At 33.9% G+C, this 27,372-nt stretch overlaps 2 pseudogenes; both read left to right on the top strand.

Annotated features, from left to right (window-relative positions):
- The first annotated feature begins 834 nt into the window (after positions 1 to 834).
- On the top strand, positions 835 to 2,075 carry LOC149571993 (CBL-interacting protein kinase 5-like; annotated as a pseudogene).
- Positions 2,076 to 8,157: 6,082 nt separating this feature from the next.
- The window catches only part of LOC149571992 (pirin-like protein), a 42,288-nt pseudogene continuing 23,073 nt past the window's right edge, over positions 8,158 to 27,372 (top strand).

Below are 27,372 nucleotides of genomic sequence, written 5' to 3'. Positions count from 1 at the left end.
GATCAATGATCTCTAACAAAATACATAATTACCTCCTTACCTATCTCTAAAATTCGTAAATTATGTGTAGAATTCGACCAAAATAGTTTACATAAGTGTTTGTGCCATCACAAACACATATGTCAAAACTGGTTTATTTGGTACTTGAATATCTTGACACTTGGTCCATACTGATATTCATGTTGTCACTTGACATTTGAATGCTTAACACATACTGTGTGGCTTAACATGAACTTAGCTTGTTTTAGCTCAGCATCCACTATTTCACTCAACATAAACTATCACTTGGTCAAAATTGGAATGCTCGACAACCTAAGACTTTCTTGGTTTGCACTTGAATATAAATAAGTCCATAATAATTTAGCCTTCATTTGATGGCTCGATCATAGTGATGACCGACCAACTCTGCCTAGGAAATGACTAAGTGTTTAACACTAATAGGCAATTGGGCTTAGAGATCAACAATTTAGTCATATATTTGATAGTTGATTTAGTCACATATTTACTAGTATATTTAGTATCATAAATAATAGTATATTTTGTCATATATTTACCAGTATATTTAGTAGCTTATTTAATCACATATTTGGTAGTGTATTTGGTCACAATAGGGTACAATAGAATCAAACCACCATCATCCTTCTTGTAAAGTAGGCACTCTTCCATTGAGCTAGCACCCTTTGAAGAATACATAATATATATATTTTTGTTAATTTTCATTAATAGCAACATTAATTTGTCTTCGCATAATATCAAACATTTTATATTATCCCTAAATTGTGTCATTATTATCTTTAAAGAGAGCATGACATTCATGACATAACTAATCTTTCAATGATGAGATTTGTCAAGCATCTCGATATTTTATAGATATTTTAAGTAATGGAAAGAAATACCAAAATCTATTTTGTTATGGAATGTGTTAGATGAGAACTCTTCAAAAAAAGTTGTCAAATAAAAGATAAAGGATGATGTGGAAAGGAAGTACTTCCAAAAACTTACTAGTTTAAAGGACTTCTATCACAATAGGAGAGATTATTACAAAGATTTGAAACTACAAGATTTGATTGTAAATGAGAGCAACAATCTATAAGTCTTAGACTTTGGATTAAGTGTAGTGACTCAAAAACTCGAGCAAGATGGTCTATCGCATACAGGTTTTGGTACTCCTATATAAGTTGTACATTAGATTATTACAAGAAACAACTATGATGACACCAAGACAAATACATCATCATGCAATGATATTTTATTTGTGTGGATGGTTGGTTATTTACCTTTTCATGCTCTCAATGATGGTTGTGTTTAATCAAATATGCAAGGGAGAATTTAAATGTCCATGTTAGTTTTCATATATATGATGCTATAAGGTTAATGAACACATTATTAGATCCCCATCCTAAAAATTGAGTCACTATTCCCTAGTTGCTATTGGAAGTTCCATGGATCTAAAATAATTTCAAGCCTATGTATTTTGAAATAGAGAATGATGACCTTGTTAGCAAATTTTTTGATAAAGCAAGCTGCAATTAGATGAGTTGGAATTCTTCCCCTTATAGAACCCTTGTAAAGAAGTTAGAAATATTAAATGCATTTTATATCACATCTTTCTCAAATATTTAATCTGTAACACCTACTTGAAGAGAAAAAAATAGAAAAGAGTGACAAGCACTTTACATCAAGTGAAATATTTTCTAGCATAAGTTCAAAGCTTGAGAAAGTAACTAAACTTTTGAACTTCAATGTGAAGAAAATATATTTCACAATAAAGATAAAGGAAATAAGAATGGAAAAAAAGTGACTTGATAAATTCTACATATATTTTTGAGGTAACACCTTCATTCTTTGTATTGGAGTTGAGAAAAGCTTGTGGAGACATAATAGAATATGAAAAATTCTGTAATTCAGAGCTCAAACCCGCTCTCAAAGATATCATGTGGGTTTGGTGAGATGATCATCAGAGTAGTTTGGTACCTAGGTCATTATTGAGGAATAATGCTATGCTTATGAAGTCAAATTTGAAGAAAACATATTGCAAAGTCAAGATGTTGGGAAATAAAAATGGCAGTATGTGATTCTTGTTCACCCCAAGGAACTCAAGTAACCTATTCATATTAAAGAGAAGGTGAATTATACAAAATATTTGAAACATTTAAAGGTTGAACAAGACAAACAATATGTTGTTAATCCAAATATTCTAAGCAATATTGTAGTGGTGAATTTGATTTAGAACATAAAACTAAGAGAAATCACTATAATAATTCTACCTTTGACAAGGATTCACCATGGGTTGCCAATGTTGCATGATTGTCATAAGGATAGGGTCATTGACATTTGTGGTCAGAGACTTAACAATAATCAACATGTTAGTTATTAACCTAGGTAAAAGAGTTCTTAGAGATGGTGTGGATCATATAAGTCTTATGAGGGTATGAGAAGTACCTATATCATGTAGGTATATATAATCTGGATTGTTACAAGATGAATATAGAAATCAACACATATTCAAAAAATGTTAATAAAAATATTAGAAGGTAGCGATAATTTCAAAATAAATAATTTTATTGGAAAACATGTCTCTAAGGAGACTATGTTAAATATCATGTGATAACAAACAACCATTCTATGGTTGATATCCAACTCAAAGAAGGATAATAAATTAACTCTAAGTGAGAGAATAAATCAAAGGGACCAAGACACACACACACACACACACACACACACACACACACACACACACACACACACACACACACACACGCACGCACGCACGCACGCACGCACGCACATAGACACACACACACACACGCATGCACGCACACAGACACACAGACACACACACGCAAGCACGCGCACGTGCGCGCACACACACACACACACATTACAGATGATATTAAAAAATAGATAACATCTCTTACAATATTTTTCAACAATGTATAGAAGTACTTTTTAGTACCAAAACAAGCTCTGCATAGTTAATATCACAAGGAAAACATAATCAAACATCAAATATAATCTGGATTTATTTTAAAATATTTTTGAAGCTTCTATAGAATTAAATCAAGATAAATACTTACTTTATTGGTCTACCATCTAATACATATCCATTTACAACCTAAATACAATGTATAGCTTCTCTATATTTCATATAGGTAAATATCTAAGACATATACAAAACAAATGATCAGATGAGACTATTGAGCCTATACTCACTATCAAAATTCCTTACAACTCACTTTCTGACTTCCTATTTCATAAATTAAAAACATAAATCTCCTATTTGTCGATTGTATTCAAAACAACAAACTTATAATAGAATAAGAACTTTTTAAGTGTCACAACCCACTATCTCTTCTTTTGATAGACTTTTTGCCATCACCTGACCAATGGTAGAAAAATAAAAGATAATACACACTAATGAATGTTTTGTACTTTGCATCAAAGTCAATAGAAATAAAAAAATAAGCATACCTTGATAAGCACTACGGTATAATTATTTATGCATCTCAAATAGCATCTACTTCTCTTGTAAATAAAATGATATTAGGTAATGATAAATAACCATAAAATGAAAATCCCCACTAGGTGACATAAAAATGGTCTCCTAAGCTTTTAACATTGTACTTGTTATCCTGAGGATAATTTAAAATAAATAATACAATAACTACTTTAAACTTGTTGAGTTATTCTTATGTATCTTGATTCAACATCTTCTTGACCACATCTTTTGCACTAGTTGATATGAATGGCCACGGTGCACTTTCAAAGTCAATATGCCCTTCTAAGATAGCATGAAAAATGTCTCTCTTTGTTTCTATTTGTAATCCAATATTTTAATCAACTTATAAATATTATTAAAAAATAGATAAAAAACTATATGATTAAGGGTGCTCCCCTTAATACCATAAACCCATAACAGAAACAAAGAAACAATAAAAAATGTGAGAACAAAGATGGACTTCTTATTATTGCCACAAATGTAGAATTTCAAAATTCACAAGTACAATATACTAACCCACATGGGCACCTTCATTATAGTGATCTATAAGACTAAGCTGCAAACTACCACCTGAAGCTATTCTAGACAATGTTTAGGCCTTTCTTAAATAGGCAATTTTATGCTTCCCGGGAAGGTTCTAGATCTTCAAACTTAATACCTAGAGCCAACAGACCCTAACAACACATATAGAGTTGGCCAAATACATTTTTGACATTTATTTTAGGAATTTCGGGTACCCCAAATTTGGGAGGCCATAACTCTCGACTCATTGCTCTAATTGGCTATTATAACCACTTTTTGAAAATACCAACTCTTGATATATAGGATCAAAACTACACAATCACCCTTTTGTCAAGTTTTTGGACCTTATCCAGGCATTCTAAGGCCTCCAACAATGAGCCTGAAGATTTTTCTTCTAAATTTTCTACCAAAATTCTGCAATAACTTCTCCAATACTTAAACAAGAGCAATGAGATTTTTATTGAAGGCTTATAATTCTAAAATGAACCTTCATGTAGAAAATGAGAACATTATGACCTCGTATGAAAAACTTACTAAAAATAAAAAGTTCCCCAAAATAGCAACCCCCTTATCTACTAGTCCTTATTAAAATAGGAAAGACTGAAATAAAAATATTTTTGGGTGATGCAAGATTGCTCTTACACCCAGGATGCTCTTGCACCAAACACCCAGGGTAATTTGAGAATTGACTCTGTCACATCTCAAGTGCTCAGAGGAAAACCAAGATGGTTAACCTCCTCCCTTCCTAGCCAAGATGAATCCTCTACTGGCCTCCCTTTCCATTTCACTAGGTATTCCTCATAAGTTTTGTTCCTTGTACTTTTCTCAACATGATTTTCTAGTATCTCCTCAATCTCCTTTGTAGCTGAACTAGCTATTGGAATACTCCACTACACTTTTGCAACTTCATCTCCATCACCTCCTTTATAATACTCTATCAAATCTAAAATATTAAATATTGGTGAAATATTCAATTTAGTAGGTAGGTCCATTTGATAAGCATTTCTGGAATCATGCCTTTTCACTATCTTATATTGTCCAAACTTCTTCATCTTCATCTTATTATATGTACCCACTAGAAAACACTCCTTTCTCAAATTAACCATGACTTCATCTCCAATCTAAAATTCCTTATACCTCCTTTTCACATCTTCCTTAGCCTTGTACTATGTATTCATCTTTATGATATGCTTCCTCACCTCCTAATGGATGTTCTTCAAATGTTCAACAAATTCTTCTGCTTCAGCACTACTTATCTCTCATTATCCAACTACCGCAATTCAAAAGCATTTCTAGAACTATTCCCATATACAATCTGGAATGGTAATTTACCAGTACTTCTATTGAAAAAATTATTATATGCAAATTTGTCTCTAGTAAAATTAGATCCCATCCTTTTGGTTTATCTCCAACCAAGCATCTTAGCAAGTTTCCCAAACTATGATTCACAAATTGTGTCTATCCATCAATCTACGAATGATATGATGAACTAAAATTCAACTTCATCTTCAATTTCTTCCACAATGTACACTGGAAATAACCAAAAAATTTGGTATCTCGATCTGAAACTATACTCTTTGGGAGACTATGTAGTCTCACCACTTCTTTGAAAAAAAACTCTACCACATGAACAACATCACTAGTCTTCTTGCAAGGAATAAAATGTGCCATCTTTGAAAAGCTATCAATCACCACAAAAATAGAATCATGCCCATACTATTTCCTTGGTAGTCCAAGAATAAAATCCATACTAACATCCTCCCACGACAACTCTGGTATAGGTAATGGTTAATACAACCCTCTATTTTGCTTCACTCCTTTCACCATATGACATACTCTATAACTCTATACAAACTTCTTCACATCTTGCTACAACTGTGGCCAATAAAATTATGAACAACCAAGGCTATGGTTTTATCTCTACCAAAATGTCCAACCAATCCTCCACTACACTTCTCCTTGATGAGATTCTCTCTCATTGAACTTCTAGGAATGTACAAATAGCTTCTTTTGAACAACATGCTATCTTGGATGATGAAATCCAACCGCTTTGTCCAGTCAAGTGTAACAATTTTTATACAAGCCTTCCATACTTCACCAAAATTAGGATCATCTAGATACAAAGTACTGAGTTCCTTGAACCCAACCACCTCTATCTACATTTCTGTCCACAAAATTTGTCTTCTACTAAGAGCATTTGCAACTTTGTTAGACTTCCCACTCATGTGTTTCAAAACAAATGTATAACTCTCCAAAAAATCAACCCACTTCAAATGCCTTTGGTTTAATTTTCCTTGACTATTCAAATATTTCAAAGCTTGATGATTAGTATACAAAATAAACTCCTTAGGAAGAAGATAGTGTCTCCACTTCTCCAATGCTTGAACTATAGCATAAAATTCCTAATCATAAACAACATATTTTCTTTTGACTTATTTTCAGACAAAGTGTTGAGCAGTGTTAGGAGTCTATGAAGCATAAAAGTGTTGAGCAATCAAAGACAATGAATTGGACATAATCATGAAGTATTTTCAGATTAAAATGAAGAAGAGGTATAGAACACCTCCAACACTTGTAGAAGAGTACAATAATGAAATATGTTTTATGGTTGAAACAAACTTTACATGCATGGAGGTAGTAGTTCCTCGAGTGAAATTCATTGAACCTATGGGTTATGAAATGAGTGAGGACCTAATTGAAGGGTATGCATAGATAATCCTTCACTCTGAAGTTTATTCTAATTGTCCCAGATGGGGAACATATATAGAGAAAATGAGGGAAGTGAAAACTAGTCAAGTCATAAAGGACTCCAAGAAGAAGGTAGAGAAAGTTATTGATTCCATCTTGAATTAATCTGGAATGTCAAGGAAAGAGTTTGATGAGGTAAAGGGAATAGCCGTGGAGATGAAAGCTAGTGGCCAAATTGAGCTTCTAACCCCTACACCCATTGCAGTGGCAGGACCTACAAAAGAGGTCACATTTGCCCAAGCAAGTGCACAAACTCCTTTTGTGCCCTATGCAATAGTTGCACAACAACAAACACCAAGGAAACCAATGAAGACAAAGGAAACATATGCAACAAGAAAATCTACTAAGAGAACAAACCAAACAATCAGTGCCCCAAGAAAAAGGAGAAAAACTCTTCAGATTAGCTCATATGAGTATGAGGAAGAAACTGGTGATAGACCAGTTGAAGCAGCTGATCGGGAAGTCAAAACATCAATAGGAAGTAGAGCATGGAAACCAAAGGTAGAAAACCTTAACATGCAAATTATTAATGATAATAATTTTGTACAATTGAATAAATATTATGACTTGTATAATAACATGGATAGGAGATAGCCAGAAAATGTTGTAGTTAGAAATATGATTTTGAAAGATAAAAGGTTTGATACAATAAAGGGAAAATAGCCGAAGACTTGTACAACAAACTGCTGAATAGGAAAAATAGAGTTGTAGAAGAGGACAAACAGATAAGAGTAAACATGATAAGAAAGTTATGTACTGTAAATAGTGAAGAAGACATAAAATAATTTTTGAAAGGTATAGCACCAATACTAAGGCATAAGAGAAGATCCATCCTATTTATGGGAGGTAATTATGAGGAAATTAACAAAGAAACTCAAGAAGCCATAGTTTCTTTCATGTCTATTGTGCCTAACGATAGTGCACAGTCAGTAGAGGCAAGCCAAATGCTTGGAGTAAGTGTGCAAATGACTAGAGACAGTGCGCAGTCCGTAGAGGCAAGCCAAATGCTTGAAGTAAGTGTGTAGATGACTAGAGATAGTGCACAGTTAGTAGAGGCAAGCCAAATGCCTGGAGGAAGTGTGCAGATACCTGAAGTGAGTGCATAGTCAATAGAAGCCAGGGAGAGTGCACAGACAAAGGAGGATAGTCCAATAGCTTACAACCCTCCTCATAGTATTGAACCCACAGCTACACCAAGCTCTCCTAATCACATCACTATTGGTAGTGACTCTATACAAGTAGATAACACCAAAGTGACTGTTGACAAATCAGAGGACCCACTTAAGAATTATGGTGCCAACATTGTTGGCAATATTGTAGATTATAGTAGCTCAGACAATGAAGAGGATCAAAAGGCTACTGAAGAAACTACATAAAAGATGGAAACCATGGAAACCAGTGCTATAGTAGGTGCCACAAGTGTGCCTTCAGCAATGACAGTAGTAGCGGGAACTTCCACTCCTACTCAGATAGTAGCAACAACAACAGTTTCAACTCAATCTGATGAAGAAGAAGTGAAGAATCTTATATCATCTTTGAGTAAACTTCTTGAAAAGAAGTCAGTCAAGTCACTTGAGAAGACTTTGATCACAATTTTGGACAAAATGGAGCAGGTAGTGAGCCTTGTTGACACCCAATAGATATCTAATAACGCACAACAATTTTGTGCAAGGCGTTTGATGATGAGTTCTCAACACTTATGAATGTGGCTACCATACAAGCATAGATTGAGCATGATGGTAAACTCCTAAACACCATGTGCACTAATATAAGAAATGACATAGAAACCTTGAACATATGTATAAAGGAATTGGGGCAGTGTATAGAGGAAGGAAAATAGGCATATGCTAAGTGTAACTTAGCACACATTCATCTAAAACAATATGATGACCAAATAAAGGATAAAGCGACTGAGCTTCAGACAGTCACTGACAACTTTTTGAAGCTGAATCAAAAAATAGACACCATTGAGCCTATAATATAGTTACTTCATGATAATATAAGGGAATTACAAGAGGAGAAGGAGAAAATCCTAAAAGGTTCACTTTTCTGAGAGCACATTTATTCCCTCAGATAACATTACTAGAAAACCAATTGAAAGAGTACTTATCTACAAAATCTTCATATGACAAGTTTCTGGCTACAGACTTGAATGCAACAGAATTGGAAACATATGCTCTATGTGCACTTATTAGTGAATTTGATGCATTGAAGGACAATTGGAAGAAACAATTTGAGCGGTTAAAGACAAATTTTAGTGATTGTCTTTCCAAATTTTGACATGCAACAACCAGATTTTGATAGTTTTTGACACCTTTGTCATTGATGTCAAAGGGGGAGAATATATGGAAAATTGCATTGTAAAATAATTGTAATAAGGGGGAGCAATAAGTTATAATAGGAAGTGATAAGAAATGTAATCTTTCATAAACATGAATACAAATGTCTTTAATGTTTTATGTTATGATTATTTGTTTTGATTGGCATGACAACATGTTTGGGACTTAGCCAATTTTCCCAAAATGTTGCCATCAATGCCAAAGGGGGAGATTGTTGGCAATATATCCAATAAATCATAAAAAGTAAGTCATGGTTGTCATTTATGGCAACATATTTGTTTTGCAGATTAACCCCATTCAGTTACAGAAGAAAATTGTCTAAGTATCAGATAATGTTACAACAACAGGAGAATTTTGATGATAATAGAATATTCCCTTGGAATATTCTCTTGCGTAGTTGACCAAAGATACATGAAAACATAAGGATGACATATACCAGTGTGCATATCCATACAGTCAACCAAGCTTTAGTTATGATGAAAATAATGATGCAGTACTGACATAGTGCAAAACGAAGCATATCAGCAGAATATGGTTAAGGATTTGATTTATTATTTTAAGTTATATCTTCTTGTTGAGCCGACTCTAATAATGTTATACGAGCCGACTAAAGAAGAATTCACTAAGATGTTCCATATAAGTAAAGTATTTTATTTTCAAAGTTAAGATATGTGATGAGAAAATATGAATTGTGAGTTGTGAAAGTGAAAGTGAATGATTCAGTGATGCGAAGTCAATATGATCTTGTGAAATTAGAGTAACAAGTGAATGCAATAATTTGATATGTGATGCAAACCAATATTTCATAATCACTATTGCGTGAAGAATCATCAATCAGAAGGTTTGCAAAGTACAATAAACAAGTTAATATTGTATGTATACTCATTTCTTGAAGAATTTATTTTATAGTTGCATGTTAGAGTAGTGGGCTCTTCTTGCACACATTTTTACATGATCCACCAACTCCTAATAGGGTTGAGGCTTCTAACAAGGCCTAGTCTCCGAGACACTATACATGCTTCATAGACTCCTAACAAGGTCAATATCCTTAACCAGATCCTTATATATAGTGAATCATCTAGTGGGTTCCATCCCCATTGGGGTTTTCCCTTGGCCATGGTTTCCCTAGTTAACAAAATATGGTGTCATGATCTATCTTTTTGTATGGTTGTTTACATTGCTTAACACTATTGGTTTATTTTATCATGCACATCACAAAGTGATTAATAATACTTAGTTGTGGGTTAAAAGATTGAAAATACTAATTCACCCCCCCTCTCAGTATTATCTATTTCTAACAATGTCCATAGGTGTGATATTACAAAGTACCTTATTCTAGTAGCTTCCAATCTTGAACTTCACTAAGCATTGCTCATTGACCATGACCTTTTGGTCATTTTGTACCCAAGCAATATGGTATGGACACTGGTGTTTTTGTCTCTTTATCTTCAACTTGGTGACCATTGTTTATGACACTATATTTTTAGTGCTTCCATCATCAATGATCACATCACAACACTTATCTTCACATCTACATCATGTGGGAAACAAGCTCCTTCTTTGATCAGGTTCATTCTCACCACTCACCTGAACTCTTTTGTTAACTAGGATTTTTCCTCTTTCAACATCTTTAGAATGTGATCATTTGGCATTTTCATCATGTGCAACTCTGGCCTAGCCTTATGTTCTTTGATCTATCCTTTCTTGGTGTTGGGAACATTCAAATGCTCTATGCCCTTCTTCTCTGTAGTGAAAACATTTCCCACTGAAGCCTTCTCTTGCAAATCCTTGTCCTCTACTTCTTCCTCTCTGGTCTCTTTTGTTCTAATCATGGAAATAATTAGAATTATTTCCCCTCTAGTTCTAACTATTACTTCTAGCCTTATGCTTGTTCTTCTAATCATTATTTCAACCTCCATAAGATTGCTAAATCTTTTTTTGTGACCTCTTCCACTATTCTTGTTATCAAACTTCTTACTTAGTTTCTCCTCAACTCTTAGGGAAACCTCGTATGCCTCCTCAATACTATTTATTCAAACCATACTTAGCTCGTCCTAAATACATAGGCTTAACCCATTAAGATAATAGGCCACTTTCTCTTTATCAACTTCTAGATAGTTGGTTCTAATGAGAACTCGGTAGAACTCTTCAATATACTCTTGAAGAGAATTTCCCACTTGCTTCAACCCTTGCATTTTCTTCAATATATCAAGCTCATAATTAATAGGAATGAATTGTTGCTTCAGTTTAGCTATCATCCAATCCCATTTGGTGATTTTGTCCTTTCCCTTTCTATTTCACTTCAACTAAAGCTTGTGCCACCATATCTTTGCATGTCCCTTTAGTTTTGCCTTCACAATCTTGACCCTATCAGGATCCTTAATATCTTCATACTCAAAGTACTCCTCTAGTTCATTGATCCAACCGATCAGCTCCTCTAGGTTAATATTTCCTAAAAATGTGGGAACCTCAAACTTAGGTCTTTTTCTAATCTTGGAGATGGCCTTAAAAATACACTCATCCTTTGGGTTTAGAACTGCATCTGGTTCAACGTTTTCTTCTTCTTCTTCCTCATCCTTGCTTTCATCTCTTATGACAAGATTTATTCCTTTGCGCATTTGTTCTTCCAATGTTTGCATTTGTCTTTGGAGGGCTTTAAAACCCTCAGTTGTAACACCTACAACTCTTCCACCATGCCCTCTTTGTAGAGGCATTTTTTTTCATGCTTTCACTTAAAATTCTAGTGCAAACTGCCTCACAATTGGTGATCTATCTACATGCTCAGCCCAAACCACAGTCCTGGTGTAAATTGCCTCACAGTTAGTGATCTTTCCACACACTCAAGAACTCTAGCTTTGATACCACTTGATTAAGGGTGCTTCCCTTAATACCATAAATCCATAACATAAACAAAAAAAAATAGCAAATGAGAGAACAAAATATGGACTTCTTATAATCTCCACAAATGCAGAATAATAGAATTCACAAGTACAATATGCTAACCCACATGGGTGCCTTCATTATAGTAATTTGGAATACTAATCTATGAGCTACCACCCCCAGCTCCTAAACTATAGGCTCAAAACTGCACATGCACCCTTTTGTCGAGTTTTTATACCTCATCCAGGCACTCTAAGGTCTCCAATGGTGAGCTTGAAGATTTTTCTCCTAAATTTTCCATTGGAAATCAGAAATAACTTCTCTGATACTTAAACTGGAGCAATGATATTTTTATGGTAGGTTTATAATTCTAAAATGAACCTTCATGTAGAAAATGAGAACATTCTGAGTTCGTATGACAAAATTACTTAAAATAGCAAGTTCCTAAAAATAGCAACCCCCTTTCTACTAGTCCTTATTAAAATAGCAAAGACTGAAATAAAAATATTTGGGTGATGCAAGAATTCTCTTACACCCAGGATGCTCCTGCATTGCTATACCAATTTACCATAGTACTAACTAACCCAAAAGGAGCCACACCACTTAAAGTTTTGTTACATTTCAAATTTCTTTTACAAAATAAGATAGGGAAAACAACATCAAGTATGTATTACATGCTTTGTTGAGTTGTGATGGCCTTTCTTGAAGATCTCCATTTAGAGAAAAAATGACAGGCATGTACGAGAAAACAACAGTCATTATTGCATACATAAGTAGTTCAAGATAGGGTAGTTCCATTGCTAGAAATAACATACCAATGAGAGAGTATTTTTAAATGAAAATATAATAATAAACAATAGTTCTATCAAATGAAGAATCATCAAAATGAATAAGAACAAGATTTATTAATGAATAACATTCTTAATCAATAAAAGTGTGGTACATTTCAGAGCCCACCTAGAGCTAGCAACCATAGAATGAAGAACATCATGTTAATATTATGTGAACCTCATATTATAGCATCAAAGAAGAGTATTTCAAGCAAGGAAAAATATGTCCTAATGATCAAAAAATTTAGTGATGAATTTTAAGATGTAATTAAAGAAAAGTCCAAATGTGTCAAGGAACATAAAAGCGTCAGGTGAACGATTTTTGGCACGCCCGATGAAACACTTTTCACTATTCAGCCCAAAACCTTTCCACACATTGTTGGTATTGAAGCAGATATCAATAATTTTAACCTTTGGAGGCAAAAAACAACACACCTAGCAAATCCAAGTTCAAATCTATTGGTTCAACTAGACAAAGTGTTGTTATGTACAGAGGGAAGATCTGATTTTTTCCTTATTTATGAAGTTTTTTTGAATTTGTAACATATATGAATGCTTTAACATGTATTTAGTTAATGGAAATGTGTGCTAAAACTTTCATACTAGGAGAATGCTACTCCTATAACTTCATTTTACCCATTTCAAAATGAACCAATAACTAGTTGTGGTCTAAATATCTTTACAATAGTAGATAACCAACATGTTCAATATGCTTTCCACCAATCCACCCCTACTCAATCTTCCAAAAAGCCTCAAAATTCTAAATTTATAAATCTTAGAGATATGATAAACATGATTAAAGATACTTTGCTACACTTTAAAGAACACATGGAAGATATTAAGAGGGAGTAAGAGATTAAATTGCAGCTAAAAGAATGGTCTTATCAAGCTTATCTCCACAAGTAGGAGGAGTTTCCTAATCAATACCAACTTCAGAACTAGTATTTGCTGGCACAACATAAGTGATATAAGAAAAAAATTGCTAGTGAGCTAGTTGTACAAGAGAAGAAATATGAGGAAAATATTTTAAGATATTTTTTTGAACAAAAGGTTAAATATGAGGAGAAAATAACAAGCTTGTAATGATTGAAGCAACATTGATGTTCCCTAAATGCAGTGTGAAAGACTGTCAATGAGACCTCTATTAGAAAGTAAAGTCCACCAAGATAATTGGGGGTGGGGGGTGAATCAGTTATCAAACTATTAAAATAATTATCAACCTTATTAATCCTTAACCATGTGAATAATATAATCAACAACCATAAGAAGATATAAATAAACAATAACTCTAGATATGTTAACTAGGGAAACTCTTGATCATAGGGAAAACCCTGGTGGCGATGGTATCCACAAAATGATGCACTGATATAAAAGTTCCTTGTAAGAGGATGGGCTCTGTTAGGAGCCAATGAAATACATTTAGTACATATCAGTTCCTGTTAGGAGATTTTGAATCCTAGTTAGGAAATTCCAACCTTGTTAGGAGTTGTAGAAGGTAGATGGACCCACTTCAAAACAACTTTAGGGGAAAGACCACTGAAATCACTATACAACTAACCTTTTTATTATTCCTTTTAAAATAATAGAAATGAAATAACCTTAGCTCCTTTTCCATCCTATAGACTAGACCAAACCTCTTTTGATCTTGATACCAGATCACCAACTTCGCATCTAATAATCCCTTGGATTGCTTACTTGCATTTATCAAATACTTTGCTCTTTCTCACTTGATATCAACCTCAATACATACTTACAAACAATGAAAACAGCCATCCTTTATACCATATCCTCAAAATACTTCCTTGAGTTAGCCCTAAGGCTTTCCCAATTAGTTGTAATAGGACCTCTTTAAGATAAACAATCATCTTACAATTACACAATATTGTTAGCTCACAATCTTCACAACTTCTCACATGTGTGACCTTTGACCTTGCACACTCACTTAAATCATCATCAAACTGTCTTATGTCACTGTCTAACTTTTCTCACCATGATTCTATCTCAATTAAGAGTTACAAATCAATCATCAGAAACCACTTTTCAAGTACTCTTTCTACTTACTATCTTCTGTAATTCATGAATATCTTTTGCATGTCTTCGACTCTATACACACACTTGTCCACATAACTAGGGCAATGTAGAATACATCCTTAACTATGTTTGATCTCATCATCAATACACGGTCTATATGACCTTTTTCTTTGTATGCTACTATACCAGTCTTTACAAAAATAATACTATGTTGACATCAATGACAAACACAGTCATGAATGTAACATGTTGACGATAACAATTTCTCCAATGCTTAGGATACTCTCCCAAAAGAATACCATCAATATTTATGCTAACAATCTCCCCTTTTCTCATTCTTAGGATCAACATCAATTTTTCACACTCTAGCTCATAGGAACAACTCTTCATTTGTGTTTCCTCATTCTTACATGAATGGTCGTCAATTTTCACACTTGTCCCCAATTGATATAACTTAGTTTTTCTCCACAATTACTTTCAATAGTATTTCTCCCCCATACAAATTTCTTCCACATACTACCAGAAGATTTTTTTCATGTATAATTCTCCCCCATTGACATCAATGAAAAAGGCTTCATTATGTCAATCATTTGCTCCAAGTCTTTAACCATCTCAAGTTTCGAAAGACACTGTTCTATAACAACTACCAAGAGTCCTTGATGGTTCTGCCCATCTCAGATACTCATCCATTTAGGAAGCATGAACATTTAGTCCAAATAAACAATAGTGCTCTATACCACTAGACTGATGCATTCTCTACATCATCTACTTAGAAGTAGGAAGGGGCATGACCCCAAGGATACCTCACAAATACTCAAATGTATATTTAGGCAAGGGTTTTGTAAAGATATTTGCAATTTGTTGTTTTGTATTTACATACTCTAATCTTATCTCTTTCTCTGCAAATTTCTCTCTCAAAACATGATACTTAATAGATATATGCTTAGTCTTAGAATGAAACTGAGGATTCTTACACATACTCATTGTACTTGTATTATCACAATATATGATAACAAGCTCTTAGAATTCCATCCCAATATCCTCTAGCATCTATTTCATCCACATGATCTGATTACAAGTGTTTGTTGTTGCTACATACTCTACTTCTGTTATACTTTGTGAAATACAATCTTGTTTCTTACTAAGCCAAGAAACTAATCTTCCTCCAAGGAAAAAATGCTCCACCATTGGTGCTCTTTCTATCATCCATACTACCTACCCAATCCACATCAATATAAGCACACAAAGTAAAATCACTTGATTTGTCATACCACAATCTAAAATTAGGTGTACCCTTCAAATATCTAAATATTCTCTTTACTAATGCATATTGTGATTCCTTAGAATGAGCTTGAAATATTGCTACTAGCCCAACTACATTTTCTATATCTAGTCTGGTGTGAGTCATATATTGTAAACCTCCAATCACATATCTATACTTCTTCTCAACTATAGGCATCTCATCTTTTCTAGATAACTTATGGCCAGTTATCATAGGTGTACCAACATGCTTACAACTTTTGAAACCAAATCATTTCAACAATTCTTACAAATACTTAGCTTGTGATAAGAAAATAACATCACTATTATGTACAATCTGTAGACCCAACAAAGAATTCATCTCACCAATCATACTCATCTAAAATCTATTCTCCATTTCATCAACAAATTTGTGACTCACTTAATTATTACCTCCAACGATTATGTCATCCAAAAATATTACAATCCATTCTCAATTTATTATATATATAAATTGCTATTTTTCATACCTTTAGAAAATCCCAACTTTGACAAATATTAGTCCAATCTTACATATCAGGTTCTAGGTGCTTGTTTTAGACCATACAATGCTTTCTTCAATCTGTATACCATGTCTTTTTCTTCTGTCAAAGGAAAACCTTTAGGTTGCTCAATGTAAACTTCTTCTTCAAGTTGTTCATTAAAAAATGTTGATTTTACATCCATCTAATGTAGTTTAAACTTCTTACTTGTTGCATAAGCCAAGAATATTCTTATTGCTTCAAGTCTAGCAATAGGGGCAAATGTCTATTCATAATCTATGCCTTCTTATTGTGAATATCCTTTTTATACCAATCTTTTTTTATTTCTCAAAACCTCACCTTGTTCATTCATCTTGTTTCTAAATACCCATTTAGTTCCTATAACATTCTTATCTTTAGGTCTAGGAACCAACTCCCATGTCTTATTTTTCACAATTTTATCTAGTTCTTCCTTCATTGCTTGAATCCAATGGTCATCCTTGCATGCTTCATTTGCACTCTTTGGTTCAACTTGAGAAAACAAATATAATTCTTCATGTATTTTGTTTCTTTTCATAACTCCTTTATCTTTTCTTCCAATAATATGTTCAATAGGGTGGTTTTTTGTCAAATTTTTGTTCATTGTAGGTGTTGTTTCAATTCTAATTTCTTCTCTAGGTTCAGAACTTGGTTCTTCTATTTGTTCAACAATTTGAACATCATTTTACAAATCATTGTTAGTCTCAAAGAAAATTTCAATATTCTCTCTAACATGTTTTGGATTATCTTCTTCTTTATCAGAATTATAATCCAACACTCTTTCTTATATTCCAAACTTTTTATCCACTTTTACATTTGCGCACTCAACAATAGTCTTAGTTATTTGATTAAAATATCTATAAGATTTTCTTTTCAATAAATAACCAAGGAACATACCTTCATCACTTCTTGCATCAAACTTACCAATGTCATCATCTCTCTTTATACAACACTTTCAAAATTTCTAAAATATTTACTAAAGGTGCATGTCCAAACCATAATTCATAAGGTGTTCTGTTTGTACCTTTTTTGATCTGCACTCTGTTCATGGTGTATACTGTAGTGTTGACTACTTCTCTCCAAAATGTCTTGGATACATCATTCTCAAACATAATTGCTCTTTTTGCTTCTGTTATGGACCTATTTCTTCTTTCAACAATCCCATTTTGCTCAGGAGTCTTAGGTGTTGATGGTTTTCTTTTAATACCATTTTCTTCATAGAAGGTGTTAAATTATCTTGAAGTAAACTTTCCACCTCTATTAGATCTCAAACATTATATCTTTACTCTAGATTCATTCTGAACTCTATTCTTGAACAACTTAAAATTTTCAAATGCCTTGGACTTTTCCTTAAGAAATGTTACCCACATCACTCTAGTGAACTCATCAACAAAAATCATAAAGTACCTTTCATCATATAATCCTCTTGTTCTAGTAGGACCACTCAAATCTATATGAGCAATCTCCAATTTTTCCATGGTAATTAACTTCTTGTAGGAAAAAAAAACTTTCTTATGCTTAGCCATAACACATTCTATGCACACAACATTAGTAGGTTTCACAATTCTAGGTTGATCTCTACCAATAAATATACTACCAACCTTCACGATGTTATCAAAATTTATATCACAAAATCCTATGTGGCATAACCAATTGCTATCCACTTTTGCAACCAAACAAGTCATCTCTATAGGGTTCAATTTAAACACATTACCTTTGGATCTTGTACTAGTGCTACTAAACTTACCATCTTTATCCTTGTTAATGCATATCTTCTCTATAAATTATAATTGATAACCTTTTATCAACCAATTGTCCAACACTCAACAAGTTATTCTTTAATCCATCAACAAAATCGTTAGAAATTTGTTCAGTGCTCCCCTTAGAATTCATAACAAGGGCTTAACCACCTCCTCTATACTATAAGTTGAGTGGTTATATCCAGCATTGATAGATTAGTCTTTTGATGCAACAACAACCCCACTCTAACAAGTGGTAGCAGAGCTTGGTCACAGGTTTGAATCCTTAGACCCTTGAGTAACACTGAGAGGGAGATTGCAAGAATTTTTTTTCAGCACTCCTCTTGGGATTTGTAACAAGGGATTAACTACCTCCTATGTAGTATAAGTTGAGTGGTTGTATTGGGCATTGATAGATTAATCTTTTGGTGCGATGACAACCCCACTCTAACAAACATCATCAATGTTAGTCTTTCCATCAAGAGTAATTGATCCTATTCCCTTGATATGAAAAGTTACATTATTATCAACCCTGACAATTCCTCCATCATGATTACTTAACTTAAAAAACATATTCATGTCTCTAGTCATATGATGTAAACATCCACTATCTATAATCTAATCAATTTCTTTTCAATTGGCAAAATTAGGGCTTTCTCTTCTCTAATTTCTTTTTCTGGATTTTCTTCTTTTATAGATACAAATTCTAATTCATCATCACTTTCACTCTTAACACTTTCTTCACACTCATCATCTTCATTTGCATACAAATACTCTCTAGGACTTCTAGACTTGAAATTCTTCTTATACTTTTTCTCTCTTTTAGGACACTTAGAATCATAATGACTGAATTATTTGTACAACCAACATTAAAAATTTCTCTTACCATCTGGTTCTCTTCTTACAAGTAGGGCAATTCCTTCTTCAATTCTTCTATCCTCCTCAAATCTGGATATGTTGCTACTAGCAAAGTCTCCACTAGTGCTTACACTTCTTGATAAGGAAGGATGAACACTTAATGCACTAAAAGTTTTTTCCACTCTGGGAATTCTCCAAATTTCTTCAAGCTTACTTCTTCTACTTCTAATCTTCCAAGTAAAGTGTCTTTGGTAAACTTCTCATTACAAGGTATCAGTTGTTCAATCATCTGCGATGTTTGTCTAAATGTGGTATCAAAGTTTTCTAAATCTTCCATATAATCTCATCTTCATCTTTAGATCCTTTACAAGACCTAATTCTTGCAACGTTTTGTGATATTCTACCAATATAGATTCATCTTCCATTATTTTAGCATCTTGAAACAAACATATATAATTCTATAGTCTGATTCTTTTAGCATGATTATCACCCTTAAAAGTAGATTCTAAGGCTACCCAGATTTCATGAGACATCTCTAAGGATTTTACCTAACTGTATTTGTTCTCAGGAAGAGCTGATAATAATGTTTCTTTGGCAATCATATTACACACAAACAAATCTCTTTTAACTTCACTACATTCCTCAAGTTTGCTTTCTTCCACAATCTCCTTTTTACTCTTTGTCACTAGCTAATACCTTAGACCCATGCATAGCAGATGATTCTTCATCTTCTCCTTCTAGCTATCATAGTTAACTCCAAATTTAGGACTTTGTTTTCTAAAGTGACCTGCCAATGATCTCCTTAAGTTGTTAAGCTTTTTCTTCAAGGACTTGATGCTTTGATACCAATTGTTAGAAAGTAAAGTCCACCAAGATAACTAAGAGTGGGGGGTGGGGGACTAGTGAATTAGTTATCAAAATATTAAAACACTTATCAATCTTATTAATCCTTAACCATGTGAACAATATAATCAACAACCATAAGAAGATATACGTACACAATAACACCACATATGTTAACTAGGGAAACCCTTGATAAGAGGGAAAATCTCGGTGGGGATGGTACCCACAAAATAATGTAATAATATAAAAGTTCCTTGTAAGAGTATGGACTTTTTCAAGAGCCAATGAAATACATTAAATATATATCAATCCCTATTAGGAGATTCCAACACTGTTAAGAGTTGTAGAAGGCAGATGGACCCACTTCCAAACAACTTTAGTGGAAAGACCACCGAAATCATTGTCCAACTGGCATGTCTATTATTCCTTTCAAAATAATAGAAATGAAATAGCCTCATCTCCTTTTTATCCTCTTGATCAAACCAAAACTCTCCTAATCTTGATACCAGATCACCAACTTCACATCAATTAATCTCTTGGGTCGCTTAATTGCATTTTCCAAATACTCTGCTCTTTCTTGCTTGATATCAACCTTAATACATAATTACAAACAAAAAAAATAGCCTTTCTTTATACCATATCCTCAAAAAAATTCCTTGACTTGGTCCTAAGGCTTTCCCTATTAATTATAATAGGACCTCTTTAAGATAAACAATCATTTTACAATTACACAATACTATCAGCTGAAAATCTTCACAAATTCTCACATGTGCGACCTCTAACCTTGTACAACTAACGTCATCATCAAAGTGTCTTCTATCACTATCTAACTTCACTCATCATTATTCTATCCTAGTTCAAAGATACAAATTAATCATCAGAAACCATTTATTAGGTACTCTATCTACTTATTATCTTTTGTAGTTCATGAAAATCTTTCGCATATTTTTGACTCTTTGTACCCACACTTTTCCACAAATTTAGGACAAAGTGTAGAGTACATCCTTACCCGCACTTGATCTTATCATCAATACATAGTTTGTATGACCTCATTCTCTACCTTCTACTTTGCCAGTCTTCACAGAAACAATACTATGTTGACATCAATGACAAGCACAGTCATGAATGCAACATGTGAATGATAACAAATTCTCCAATGATTAGGATACTCCCCCAAGGAATACCATCACCATTCATGCTAACAATCTCTTGTAATAGTGAATTGGAAAATATTGGTTCTCTAAGATGAAAATTTAGTCATGAAGGAGACATCAAAAGATTGTCACAAACAGATAAAGCACAATGATCAAAACAATAGTGATAGTAAAAACATAGATTTCCAATGCTTGAAAATTAACCAAAATAGAAGAAGATGAAAATATTACCAAGGATGATAAATAATATGAAAGGATATAGACAAGGAGGGTACTATTAGAGTAAAATCATGCATGAAAGATGAAAATACTTTTGAGATTTATGTCAAAGAAATCAAGAGCATACAAATGTCATGAGCTAAACAAAATTCAAGTAGCCAAATTTTTCATAAGGGTAGTTTTTATCAAGCTCACTATCAACAATAAAAAAGATTAGATATGTCATGAAATGAAAAGATCTATACATGAATGTTATAAGAAAAGTGAATGTAAAGAGGCAAAATATAGAGTTTGATCACTATTTTTTTCAAGGGTATGTTCGTTGTCTTCAAAGGAGTACGTTGATTGTTCCTAAGAGCCTTAAGATAGTCAAGAGGATATGCTAGAAGGTATTGGGTTTCATCAAAGAACAAATTTTAGTCCAAGGCCATTGTGATAGAAGAGTGTTGCATAACATAGTAGGCCTAGTTGATCATGATACATAAGGGTATAGAGCTTTCCCCTCACAAAGCAAGTACTGACGTAGAGGAAGGACATGTTGTGTGGAAACCAATCCTATAGGCACCTACAAGAATAGAGGGTTTCAAAAAAATACCAAAAATGATACAATTGTTTGCATAAGATAGCGAAACTTAACTGACATGATATCTTATACAAGGTTAACTGACATGGCATCTTATGCAAGGTCATTGAAAGAATCCAAAGTTACTAATCTTGTTAGGATTAAATCATGGACATAAATAACAATTACATGCAAATATAACCAATAACATAAAATAATAGATCACATAGAAAAGAACACAAGGCACCAAGATTTAACGTGGTTCACCCAATCCCTGGGCTACATCCACCAAACAACAAGTCCAATATTATTACAATCCAGTGATTATAACCTGATTACAATCCATAATCCCTTACAACTCAATACCACCGCAAGAACTAATTCCACATCACAACTTAATGAAAATAACTAACCCTAAGCCCTTTTATACAAGTAATTTTATGCTGCTTTAGGGTTACAACATGTCAGCCATATTTTGGCCATATGTCAGCCACAATGTCAGCCATGGCTCGAACCCCAAAGAATTTATGAAGTATGTACAATACCTTCCTGATCAGTCACCACAAACTAATAATCTCCCACTTGGGGACTGATCAAGCTCCACACTAAATAAGAATCTCCCACTTAGAGACTGATCTTGTAGCTATGCCACTACTCGATGAGGCTCCCACTAGATCAAACCACCCTGAACTCTATTGTTCTTGTATTCATGTTTAGTCTAGAAGACCAACCGAAGCTGAAGAGGAGTTCAACTTCTTCCTTATGACTACCTTTGTCAACATATCTTCTGGATTGTCATTTGTATGTATCTTCTCCAACTTTAATTGTCCATCCTCTGAGACTGAATGAATGAAATGGTACCCCAATTGTATGTGTTTAGTCTTTGAATGCAAAGCTAAATTCTTTGCAAGATGAATGACGCTCTGACTATCTATGAACAAATAATTATCCTTCTGAGATGTCCCAATTCTTCCAAGAAGAATTGAAGCCATATCATCTCCTTGGCTACCTCTGTAGTAGCAACATACTCTACCTGTGTAGTGGATAGAGCATTAATCTTCTATAATCTAGAAACCTAGCTCACGGTTGCCCCACCAATAGTAAAGACATAACCTATAGTACTCTGCCTGGTATCAATATCCCCTACCAAATCTGAGTCAAAATAGCCTTGTAAATCAGTAGTAGAGACCCCAAAGTGTAAAAATTTATTGGAAATTCCTCTCAAATATTTGAGAATCCATTTGACTGCATTCCAATGCTCAATTCTTAGATGACTCATATACCTGCTAAGAACTCCCATTGCATGTGCAATATCTGGCCTAGTACATACCATAGCATACATCAAGCTTCCTACAATTGAAGCATAGGGTAGCTTGGACATCTTATCCTCCTCTTCTTGTATCATAGGACACATCTCCTTAGTCAACTTCAAATGACTAGGTAAAGGTGTGTTGACAACTTTAATAGTCTCCATAGAGAAACGTTGCAACACCTTCTCCACATAATTAGCTTGAGATAGCATCAATGTGTTGTTCTTCCTATCTCTGCAAATCTTCATACCAAGGATTTTTTTTGCTGCCCCCAAATCCTTCATAGAAAATGCATGTGCTAACTGGCATTTTAGCCCCTTAATATGATCCATTTTAGACCCAGCTACAAGCATATCATCGACATATAAACATAAAATAATGTAGTTGTCATCATCCAACCTCTTAAAATAAACATAATGATCAAAACGACACCTATTGTATCCATGCTCATGCATAAAACTATCAAATTTCAGATACCATTGGTGAGGTGCTTGCTTCAAACCACATAAAATTTTCTTCAATTTGCACACTAAGTTCTCCTTACTTTTGACCGCAAATCCCTGTGGCTGAGCCATATATATCTCTTCATCTAAATCACCATGAAGAAAGGTTGTTTTAACATCAAGCTACTCTAAATGCAAATCTTTAGTAGCCACAAGATTTAAAATAGTACAGATAGAAGTCATCTTAACAACAGGATAAAATATCTCATCAAAATCAATGCCCTTTTTCTGTGCAAATCCTTTCACAACTAACCTGGCTTTAAATCTTTTGTTACCTCCTTCATCTTCTTTCAACTTGTAAATCCACTTATTCTATAAAGCTCTTTTACCTGTAGACAACTTGCATAAATCCCATGTCTAATTCTTTAGCAAAGAGTCCATTTCGTCTTTCATTGCAGATTCCCACTGAATCTTAGTATCCACCTACACAACTTCATCATAACATTTAGGTTCGCCAACATCAGTAAGTAAAATTGAATACAAAGAGGGAGAGAATCTTTCTAGAAGTCTAATTTTCCTTGTTGACCATCTAACATTCACCGGTGTGTGTGGTATTTGTTGTTGTAGTTGTTGCACATCATGAGGAATGGTTGGAACATCAGCTTTTGGAGTATCATCTAGTACTACATAATCATCTTCTTTCTTCTCATGTTGCTGCAACAAATCTTTGTACAACACTTTTTCATTGAATATGACATCCCTGCTTCTTAAAATTTTATGATTTTCAAAATCACATAGCCTATAACCAAATTCATTAATGCCATATCCAATAAATACACATTTCTTTGACTTAGCTTCCAACTTGGTTCTATTTTCAGAATCTATGTGAGCAAATGCTTCACAACCGAAGGTTTTGAGAAAAGAATAACTCACCTTCTTACCAGTCCATGCTTCCTCTAGAATACCATAGCCCAAAGGAGTAGAGGGACCTCTATTAATCAAATATACAACAATATTGATAGCCTCCGCCCACATTTGTAAGGGCAATCCAACATGCAACCTCATGCTCCTTGCATGCTCCATTATAGTCCTATTTATGCATTCAGCCACTCCATTTTCTTGTGGAACCCTTGGAAAAATTCTCTGTCTATGAATACCACTAGTGGAGAATAATCTTCAAATTCATGACTGCAATACTCACCACCATTATCAGATTTGAGACATTTTTATTTCTTACCAGTCTCATTTTCAACCAAGGATTTCCATTTCTTAAAAGTTTGAAATACATCAGATTTCTTCTTAAGGAAATACACCCATACTTTTCTAGTTGCGTCATCAATACATGTAACATAATAATGAGAGCCACCAAGGGAAGATACCTGAGCCAATCCCCATACATCTATATGCACAAGCTCTAATTTCTCCTTTTTGTTTTCCTTCCTAGTCTTTACAAAATTCACTCTCTTTTATTTTCCATACACACAACTTTCACAAAAATACATATTAACACATTTTAGACTTGGTAAAACTTTCTTTGAATGAAGTACTTTCATACCTTTCTCACTCATGTGTCCAAGTCTGTTGTGCCATAGTGTTGTATTAGAATCTACAACAACTATTTGTTCTCCCTACTCAACTGTAGCAATTGTTCCTGAACATTCATTTTTCTCTGAAAAAATTAAAGTAGAAGGAACAATATGACCTATACAAAGATATAAGGTGCCTACTTTCACACCTTTTTCTACTACAAGGGAACCTTTTGAAACTTTCCAATTTTTATGATTAAAAGTAACTACACAACCCTCATCACCGAGTTGCCTTGCTGAAATTAAATTCCTACTCAGCCTTGGAACATGTCTTACCTGATGTAGTAGCCAAAGATTCCCATTCTACAACTTAATCTTAATTTTTGCCTTTCCAACAATTTGACAGGGTTCATTATCTCCCAAATAAACAAGCCCAAAATCCCCTTGGACATAATCAATGAAATAACCTCTATGAGGTGTACCATGAAATGAAGCACTAGAATCTAAAACCCATGAATCATCAACACTTTCTAAATATAGAAGCAAAGCATCCTCTTTGGATTTCTTACTCACCACATTTGCCTCCTTGTCTCCATTTGGTTTATCTCCTTCATTTTTCTTTCGATTCCAACAATCTTTCTTTTTGTGCCTTGGTTTCCCACAGTACCAACAGTTGTTCGGTCCTGTCGATTGAGACCTCCTCCCCTTAGACTTTCCTCTTGATTTTTCATGATTTCTAGAATTACTTCCTCTCTCAGTCATTTTGCCCCTACTTTGTGCATTCAAAGAACTTCTTGATGTAGATCCACTTGAGGTTTTCCTACGAGTTTCCTCACTCAAAACAAAATTGATCACATCTTCACATTTTAGGGTACTAGATCCAGGAACAAAATTACTCATAGCCATTACCAAGCCATTCCATCTTTCAGGCAAAGAACACAAAATCAAGAGAGCCCGAATTTCTTCATCAAAATTGATACCCACAGAAGATAATTGACTAGTAATAGTGTTAAACTCATTTAAATGATCTGCAACAAATCCACCTTCTACCATTTTCATATTAAATAAACACTTCATGAGAAATACCTTGTTTGAAGTAGAGGGCTTTTCATATAGTTTTCCCTAGGGTTTGCATCAATTCTTCTGTCGTCTTTGATTTTGTAATATTAAATGTCATCGATGGTGCCAGGCATAATTGAATGCTTCCAAGTACCTTTCTATCCAAAAGATCCCATTCATCATTTGACATAGATCCCTGATTCTTGGATTTACCTTCTAACAGCTTCCATCAACCCTTTTGATAAAGATAGTCTTCCATTTGCATCTTCCATAACTGGAAGTTCTGCCTATTAAACCTGTCAACCCTCAACTTACCCTTGTCTGCCATTGCTCCCGCTTAACTGTGAGACTCCTAGTCAACCATGAGACTTTCCTAGAGAGGATAACTGAAAAATAACCTTGCTCTGATACCGCTTGTTAGGATTAAACCATAGACAGAGATAAAAATTACATGCAAATATAACCAATAATAGAAAATAATAGATCACACAGAAAAGAACACAAGGCACCAAGATTTAATGTGGTTCACCCAATCCCTGGGCTATGTCCACCAAACAACAAGTCTGATATTATTATGGTTTAGTGATTATAACCTGATTACAACCCATAATCCCTTACAGCTCAATACTGACGCAAGAACTAATTTCGCATCACAACTTAATGAAAATACCTAACCCTAAGCCCTTTTATACAAGTAATTTTATGCCGCTTTAGCGTTACAACATGTAAGCCATATGTCAGCCACAGTGTCGACAATGACCCAAAGAATTTATGAAGTATGTATAGTACTTTCTTGATCAGTCACCACAAACTAACAATCTCCCACTTGGGGATTGATCAGGCTCCACACTAAATAACAAATTAGACTGTCATGAGCAACACTAGTACATTGATAATATAGATTGTTATAACTTAATGCATAATTTGATTACTTACCATCCCCTCAAGAAGATAAAATTTCTTACATCAATTCTTATCTTCAAATATGTTAATCCAATTCATCAATCTTGG

This window comes from Cupressus sempervirens, chromosome 2, assembly GCF_028749045.1.
Source record: "Cupressus sempervirens isolate cs-2001-9-10 chromosome 2, ASM2874904v1, whole genome shotgun sequence".
NCBI classification, from domain to species: Eukaryota; Viridiplantae; Streptophyta; class Pinopsida; order Cupressales; family Cupressaceae; genus Cupressus; species Cupressus sempervirens.
Note: the sequence above shows the minus strand (reverse complement) of the source record. Positions and strands in the feature narration are given on the sequence as shown.